Source organism: Chaetodon trifascialis, chromosome 13 (genome assembly GCF_039877785.1).
Source record: "Chaetodon trifascialis isolate fChaTrf1 chromosome 13, fChaTrf1.hap1, whole genome shotgun sequence".
Taxonomy (NCBI): domain Eukaryota; kingdom Metazoa; phylum Chordata; class Actinopteri; order Chaetodontiformes; family Chaetodontidae; genus Chaetodon; species Chaetodon trifascialis.
The window spans coordinates 12,902,988-12,911,535 of NC_092068.1; positions in this window are offsets into that span (position 1 = coordinate 12,902,988).

Consider the following 8,548-nt stretch of genomic DNA (forward strand, 5'->3'; position numbering starts at 1 on the left):
TTTGCACAATCCTTTCATCACATTCATCTGTTCACTGATGTTGCTGTATGTAGAAATCAGATTCTGGTGAGTCTTTTACAACTCAAACATTCATGCAACTGCTGACTGCCTTGTGAGATGGGCTCTACAGTAGTATTGACATTCCTTGAAGATGTACTCTATACGTGGAAAAATGTCATGCAGAGACTTTGTATAGAAAATATGAACTATACATCCTGCACAGTCCATATTTTCATTGTACTTTTCTATGTGAAGCTTGCTTTTTTTCCTATGAAAAGCCTCACATGCACTATTTGCTCTATCTATTGTAGCTTTTGTAGCTCTGTGGACAACTCTGAGATACAGCTAATTAAAATGTCTGTGATAAAATAATTAGCCTCCCTGGCAGACAATGGAGAGTGAAATTCTTTCGTAATCACTCAAATGAACTGATAAGAAACTTTTCAAGCATCTAACAATTTGCTGTCGACAGGACAACCACAACTCAGTTACTAATTTCCACTTGCAGATATGCTTTTATTTTATTTTTTTTTTTCCAGCAGCACAAGGTTCTTTACCAGGATGACTGCCCACATGCCAGTGGGTGGATATGCAGTAGTGGATCAAAACGTGGTGTAAGACTTGTGTTTTATGAATGCAGGTCAATGTTTGAAAAGGAAAACACTTACATAAAGTTAAAGTGGCACAGTTTCACTTGTCTAAATGATTGAAATAAATCATTTCTAAGCAACACAAACCAAACCCCTTAGTTACTGTTACTTGGCCTCCCATATGCTTTCTGATCTCGCACAGCACATCATTTACAATGCTCACAGACAGATTTACCACCCAAAACTCAACGTAATCACTGAAATAACGAGTCCTTGATTTGATACAGTGGGGACAAAAGCAGACCTCTTACTTCCAGTCTGCAGCTTTTGAAATGACAGCTGTCACTAGCGGATGTGATCAGCTGTGGCCGGTTAGCTAATTAAGCTAATAACAGCTATATGAGTGTGTTGACCTTTCAGCGTTTCCATCTGACTCGTATTAAGACGACAACCCTGTAAAAGTGTCTCAAATATACTTAAAGCTATTTGATAACATGCTAAAGGCTTAATCTTAGCACCTTCTGCAATTGGTGAAGCAGTGGTGGAATGTAACTAGTCGTACTGAATTTCCTTTTTATGGCACTTTATGCTTCTACTCTGCTACATTTTGGAAGTAAACATTTAATTTTTTCTCCACCACATTTAATTGACAGCTACTAGCTGCTTGACAGATTTAGATTATTAACCAACGAACCAGCAGTATATGAAGTAATTATACTGAGCTCCACCTTTAAGGAGCTGCAACATCCAGTGATATAATATGTAATTTTGAAACTGACCATTCTGCATAAATATATTGCATTAGGATATTTTGTTAATAATGTTAATACTTTATATAAAATACCTGAATACTTCTTCCACTACTGTGCAGAAGACACATAATCAGCTCATATTGCACTGTAGCTAGAGCTAGTTCGTCCTAGTACTGGGCTGTAACTATGATTGGCTGTTATTTTGTTGTAGAAACACCCTCCATACTCTTAAACTGTAGACTATCACTGTAGTGCCCCATGCAGACCTCCTGTGCCTAGCTATGTTTGCTAAGCTGTGATTGGACAACGATTGTTCAGGGAGGGGCTAGCAAAAAGGTACACAGAAAGTCTGTAGAAACTGTCAGACTGCTAATGTTTTCCAATGTCAGGGTACAGCAAGAGCCTGAATTAGACTTTCTTCCCTTTTTCCTCCAACATTTATTTGACAAGTCTTTAATTTTCTCAATTTGATTTTGAAAAATGCCTTGTGTCTGCTGTATGAGGTCAGTATTGGCCGCTGTCCGATCAGCAAATTGACCAGTGATCTGTCTCTCACAGCAGGTTTGGAGGGGTTGCAGCTGCTTGTCTTTCTGCATTCACGGAGCACAATGGATGAAAACTGCAGCCTCAGAACGCTTGATCGCCATATTCATAGAAAAAGTAGCAAGTGAGAAGCAAACATCTCTCAGTTGAATCCAGTTAGTGTCTTTGGATGTGTCATGAAATATGTATTCAGCATGGTCTTACTGAGCAAAATAAGAACACCTCAATCAATACTGAGTGTTCCACTTCCATTTTTATTGGGGGCATACACTTTGATTTATTAATCTGTATAAAATGTTTGTCTTTCTTTTTTAGTTTTTCCCGTGACCTTGAGTGTATGGTTGGTGATTTGAATTCTGCTATTCAGTTCTGCTGAATAATAAAGATTAATGCTGAGAGATTCTGCTCTTGCCATGGTGAGTGAGACACATGAGAGAATACTGAAATGCAGACAGACCGTGCACAGGCGATAATTGATCTGATGCTTTTATGTTAAGAAGTAGACAAGCACTGAACAATGCACTTTCACAAGATGAGGTGAATGAGCAAATTGCAGACAAGATGTTTCCTTCATTACACTAATTGTGATTACAATTGTAGAGTACACAGTTCGAATAAATTGCCCATTTGCTGTTTCGCAGTTTCACTTCTGACTAATGTGGCCTGTCTGAAATTATACATAAAGGAATTTGGCTTGCAAGTGCGTCGAACAATACGTCTCCTCACACTTCATTGTTTAATACAGCCACAGCGTGCTGCTTATAATACAGCTCACACATTGCTTCGTTTTACTCTGCTAAAATCAAACATCCCAGTTGTTTACAGTCATTTTTTTTTTTTTACGCCAGGGAACTGTATCATAATCGCCATCTTATACTGCATTACACAATTAGTGCTTTGGAGTCAACCTTGTCTGAGGAGCAATTGCCTGTATCAACCTGTCCACTGTAATGAGGCTGGCTGAAAACTGCCTGCACCGCTGGTTTCCTGCAGCTCAGCTGTCCCTTGTGATATCCATCTCCTGAGTCTGGTCTGGCTTGTCAATCTGGGCTGGAGGGAGACACTGCCTCCACTGATCACATCTGCCCAGAGAGCTGCTTTCAACAGCATGAATGGTCATGGTAAACTGTGCCTCTGTCATCACAACCAGACAGTCCATTTAAATCACGCCACACTACTTCTCCGAGAATTTCCTACACCAGCTTTTCACTTCTGCTACAACATGTGCATACAGAGTGGGCAGGTAAATTCTGACAGATTTACCGAGCATGAAATAATTACATTCAGCATGTATTAAAATGTCTTTTCTAATGTGAATTGTAATAATGGAACCCTCAGAATTATACTTTTTACAAGCCTACAGCTGTTTAAATTATTGCTCGTGCACTAGCTTAGTTTAATAAACCAGCGATAATATCTTGCACCATTCACTCACCTTGCAATATTGACTAGGACTTGTCAGAGTCTGTCCATCCCAGGAGATGAGTAACAGGGAGACAGCTGAGCTGCTGGGTGCCAAAAAGTGAAATGCAAAAGTAATTTCCATTAAAGTAAAAATCCACTTTAAAACATAGTTTATATTACCTCTATAAACTTGGACAGTGAAATCCAGCCTTGTGTCTGAGACCATATTTCTTGTAGAACAGATGAAAGCCAGCCAATACTTCAATTTGTCATCAAAGCAAAACTGTCCATGTCTGCCCCATTAACACTGACTAAGAGTCAGCATCCACGGTGACGTTCAAAGGAGAGATATATTCCCTGGTTGAGCATCGTTATGAAATTAAGCCCTTTAATGTGTCGAGACTACAGGAAGCGATCCCCATGAGTCAACAAAGTCACCTCCTGGTTGACGGAGCAGCTCACGTCTCTCCCTGATTTCATTGATTTGCGTCTCAGGTTTGACCTTTTCAAGACAACAGTTCATACTCATAAGTATGTATTTATTGCTTTGCCCAAGATCTTAAGAATAACAAAAGGAGCTTTGGGCAGATTATAACTTAATGATGACCTGTCAAGCACCATCCTTTGATCAACTCTAGGCATGCACAATGAATGAACTGGAGAGAAGATGAAAAGTGTTGTTTTAACATTGCACGGCATTGCGTTCAAAATGGGAAAAGTGATTTGATGGCTTGTAAAGAGAATATCACCATGCAGCTGTCATCGCAGCCAGCGGAGTCTACCAAATATTCTCAACTGAGCTGATGAGCCTGAAAAAAAAAAACCAAAACAACCAACAACCTCCCTGTGTGGAGGGGAGGCCACCTGTGGTATCCCACAGATGTGCTTTAGAGGGGAGCTACTCCGCCCCCCAGTGAGTAGTGGGATATATTAATGGGGTAATCTCTGGTGTACATCTCCGAGGGAATTCTTGAGGAACACCACTAAGAAGTCCTATTCTTTCCTCTTGGGGCCTGTGCAGGTGTGCTAATACGATATCGGAGCTGTCTGAAGCACTTACACTGCAGAGCGATGACTAGTGAGATGAATTAGAAGCGTCCCCCGCCTCTCTCTTTAATGACAAGCCTTCCCCTCCATTTCTCAGGTCTCCAATCATGCAGACAACTCGCCACGGCTTTACTCCAGCCAGGTCCCCAGCATGAGGATGACCCATCAGTCTGCCGTGTGTTACATGAGCCAATCTGCTGGGATGATAAATGATAACCAGGAGCTCGGTGCTGCTGGCCCTGTCAGAGGAGATTTCGGATGGGAGGGATGATGGGGTTGCCACGCCGACGCGTGGTGTGGGCTCACAGCAGGTACAGAGCAGAGGATCCAGTGCCACCAATTAATGTTTGTCTTAGTTCACCCCGGATAACCAGAACATGCTGTACACCATGCAGGCAAAGCGCTGCCCCAACAAATAATGGCCGAGCAAGTGTGCGATACTCCTGGGGGCGTGAGGAAAGCTGCAAGGTATTAGGTAGATAGGAAACAACCAACAGGAACAATTAGTCTGGCGTTCCTTCGGGAATCATCACCAGGGAAAAAGAACAAAAGACAAAACTAGAAAAACATTTTTGCTCTTTTTCCAGCATTGGCTTCACATAAAGAACTGCGTATTCCTGAGATCAAAATCATCTCAATAGAAGGGTCAATTAGAGCATAATAGTGTGATAAAATCTCACAAAGAAGCTATTTTTCATCTTCCTCTCTGCCAGGCTGCTCAGCATTCGTCCTGCCCTCTGCCATGTCTGCATCACTACAGCAGCTCTGTGTAAATAGCTGCCATCTGGAAATCTCTTTAACAGCAGAGGGTGCCAAAGCTTTTCAGTTTTACATTTCAAGTCACACTGAATCTCACTGCCTTTCAACCTCCCTGTTTAGGCACAAGATTGTGTTTCTATTTAATGATTTAAAGAAATGTAATTTGCTCAATTGAGCCAATTGAACTTACCGGTTGGAGGGGGGTGGGGATTTAACGTAAAGGCTAAAAACCTACCGGGGCCTCCTCAAAACATTGTTGTCAGACAAACCGTCAACACAACATTACATAATCCCTGTGAGCTGCTCTCTATCAGCATATTTCACTAGCTTCACTCCCAGGTGCTTTTAAAGCTGATTTACCAGTCCTCTGTCTGCTTTATGGGATTTTTTTTGTTCTTCAGGAGCTAAGATGAAATGGAAACATGATAAGCAGGTTTACTGCACTGCTGTCTGTCACATATTTTCCCCTTCTTTGCTTCCTAACTCATTTCACAGCAATATTTTAATGAGGAAAGCCCAAGGATGCATATACAGAGGCACCTGTGATGCAGCCATTATCACACTGCATCTATTTCTAATAATTAGAGCTCACTGACGAAGCTAACACAAGCGTGTTAATCACTGTTATTGTTACAGGCCAGCCCATTAAGCAAACTTTTGTTCTTCAAATTGAGCTGTTGTCAATAACACTCTTCCATGACACTGAATTGTAGTGCATTGAGTTAGTACAGTACTATAGTACCTGTTCTGTGTGACCCAGGAATGAATCCCTCTCACCATCTGTTGTGAGAGAGCGAGACACACACAGAGCAAGAGGATCTGACAGAATATCAAATATGTTTTGAGTGTGTGAAAACAAATTAACAATACCTGCTCAAGCTTTTTTTGTTGTTGTTGCTGTCAAAGATGGAGCAAGATCTCACCATATTTTCTCTCACACGATTCCAATTGTTTGTTTTGAGGTCATCGCGGTACCACGTGTTCCTGCATCTGTTCAGATCTTATTTGCTTTCACAGTTGTGATGCTCAGGTGAGTAACATTATCTCCTGATGCTGCATCCTATCATTTGGAGCTCCCGCATCCTGAGCTGACTGTAAGTTAATTCTGTCGGTTGGAATGAGCATCTTTCTGACATTTAAACCACAGGGAGCCCCTGATAGGCTGGCAGCGAGAATAGAGAGCATACACCATGAAAGTACAGAGACAGATATATAGCAGCATAATCTAAAGATTGTCTCAGAAATCTTTAGTTTCAAGTGCCAAATGAGCTTGCGAGGCAGAAGGCTGGCCGGCACTGCGAGTGACAGATGTCTGATATGTTTGGCATGGATTAGCTAAAAGCTTATTTCTGCACCTTCTCTGTCACTGGAGCGCAGACTCCTCAGACAATTCACCAGTTTCCAAATTATGTGCAGGCTGTGAAGCGTCCAAGCAACAGATTGGAGGTTGTCCAACGTGTGCATCTAAAAAAACAACAACAAAAGATTTGGTCAATTACATTTCAAGGTCAAAGAGTGTAATTACAAATATATCGCCATAGTGAGAAGTATTTATTAAATGATCTCGGCTTGCTAATTCTGAATAGTTGTGTGAAAATATGGAAAACCACCTGTCAACATAGACCCATGATTTCTACTCAGTCTCTTCTTTGTGTGTTGCTAATGTTGACGAATGGCAGAATATTCTTTTTATCGCTCAAATGGCCGCGTTGTGGGACATTAACAGCACAAATGTTAGCATTTGACCAGTTTATTTTTTCACAGCAAAGTCAAAAGTGGACTGATAAATCCCTTTCCACTAATGCAGAGTAAAAAGCTCTATCCACCTCACATAATGTTCCATCCAGCATCGCCCACAGTGATGGCCAGTCAAATTGGATTAAGCTGAGGTGGCTTGGGGCTTCTCTGCAGCTGCTGCTGTTTGATATGGGGTTTAGGTGTGCTGCAAGTGTTAACTTGGCTAGACTTAAAAGACTCGCAGAGACACATTAATATTTTATATGAAACTACAGACCATGATGCCAATGAGTCATTGGCCTTAGAAAAAAGGCAACATTATAATATGTGACAATCATGCAGGCCTACACCATCAGTCTTTCCACTTAGGACAGTGATGAAGTTCATTCAATTCAATTTGTTTTTATGACTCAATAGAGGAGATATCAGTGCTCAAAATAAAAAAAAAAATGACAAAAATAAAATATCTATATCTTAAACTCAGTGTTGAACTGTTCAGTGATGGGATCAGCCTGACCAATAATGTCACAGAGATAAAAATGAACCAGGCACAAGAGCTTGATCGTGAAGGAAGACATAAGTTCAGTCTGGAATCCAACAGAAGGCAGCGAGCCCTGTGGCCACAGCCATGAACCTGAGGTGCCTTAAGGTACTGCAAACTGTCCTCACCACAAAACTGGCAGCATATGTAGGTTAAGCTTAAATTATCTATAGTAGCTTTGCTGAAAAATAGCCTCCTGTAAATAGACTGTATAGCACTAGACAAGGCTCTTTACAACAGATGGCTACAGAGCTGCCACGCAAGACGCTGGCCTGCTCAGTGGGAGCAGCGTGCGGTTCAGTGTCTTGCCCAAGGACACTTAGACATTCGGCTAGGGATTGAACCGCCACCCCTGTGATTAGCGGACAACCCGCTCGACCTCCTGAGACACAGCAGTCCCGCTCTGATGTATCAAACTGCCACCATAGATGCTTGGGTATTCATAGTGTTTGGTTTATGTGCTGTGCTGATGGCCTTTTTGAAAGGCGCTGACAGCTTATTTTGTCATTTAGGTGTGAGGCATTGTGTGGTTGCTGGGTCCTAAAAATCTTCCACTCATCCCCTGTCCCGAAATACAAAGCCGGTCGTCTTTCACTCAAAATGTTAGAGTCTCCAACTCACATTTATTCCTCAAGTAAGTATGTTTTCATACACGTTTGCTTGGTTGACTAATGTCTTGCACTGGTGGATGCCACTCATTCATCCCAGCTCCACCCAGGCTTCTTCTCCTTAAAGAAGAAGTGGACCAGTTCCAAAAGTTTCTGCATTTAAACTCCAAGAGATGTAAAACTTAGGGCTCAGGTTTAAAAATACAAGAATTACCCTTTAAGCAACTAGCAAAAATGCAAGCTATGAATCATGCAATTGCTGTCACAAACTGTCTGACATTTACCCTTGATTGGTTAATGAATAAGATATAAGCATGTATATAATCATTTAACATGTGTGAATAATTATGCAGGCGCTAAACACTGAATGCCTTCCAGACTGCAGATTTGTCTCATGCATCTCTGTACAATGTGCAGATAAATGTCTCTAAATCTCTAAATGTAATGATACATATTCAACTTAGATTTAAATGTATTTATTTCAATTATTTTCCTGATTTTCAACTGTATCTTGTACATTTGCTTCAAATGATCAGGTTAGGCACTCCGCTCAGTGCTATCTCTCTC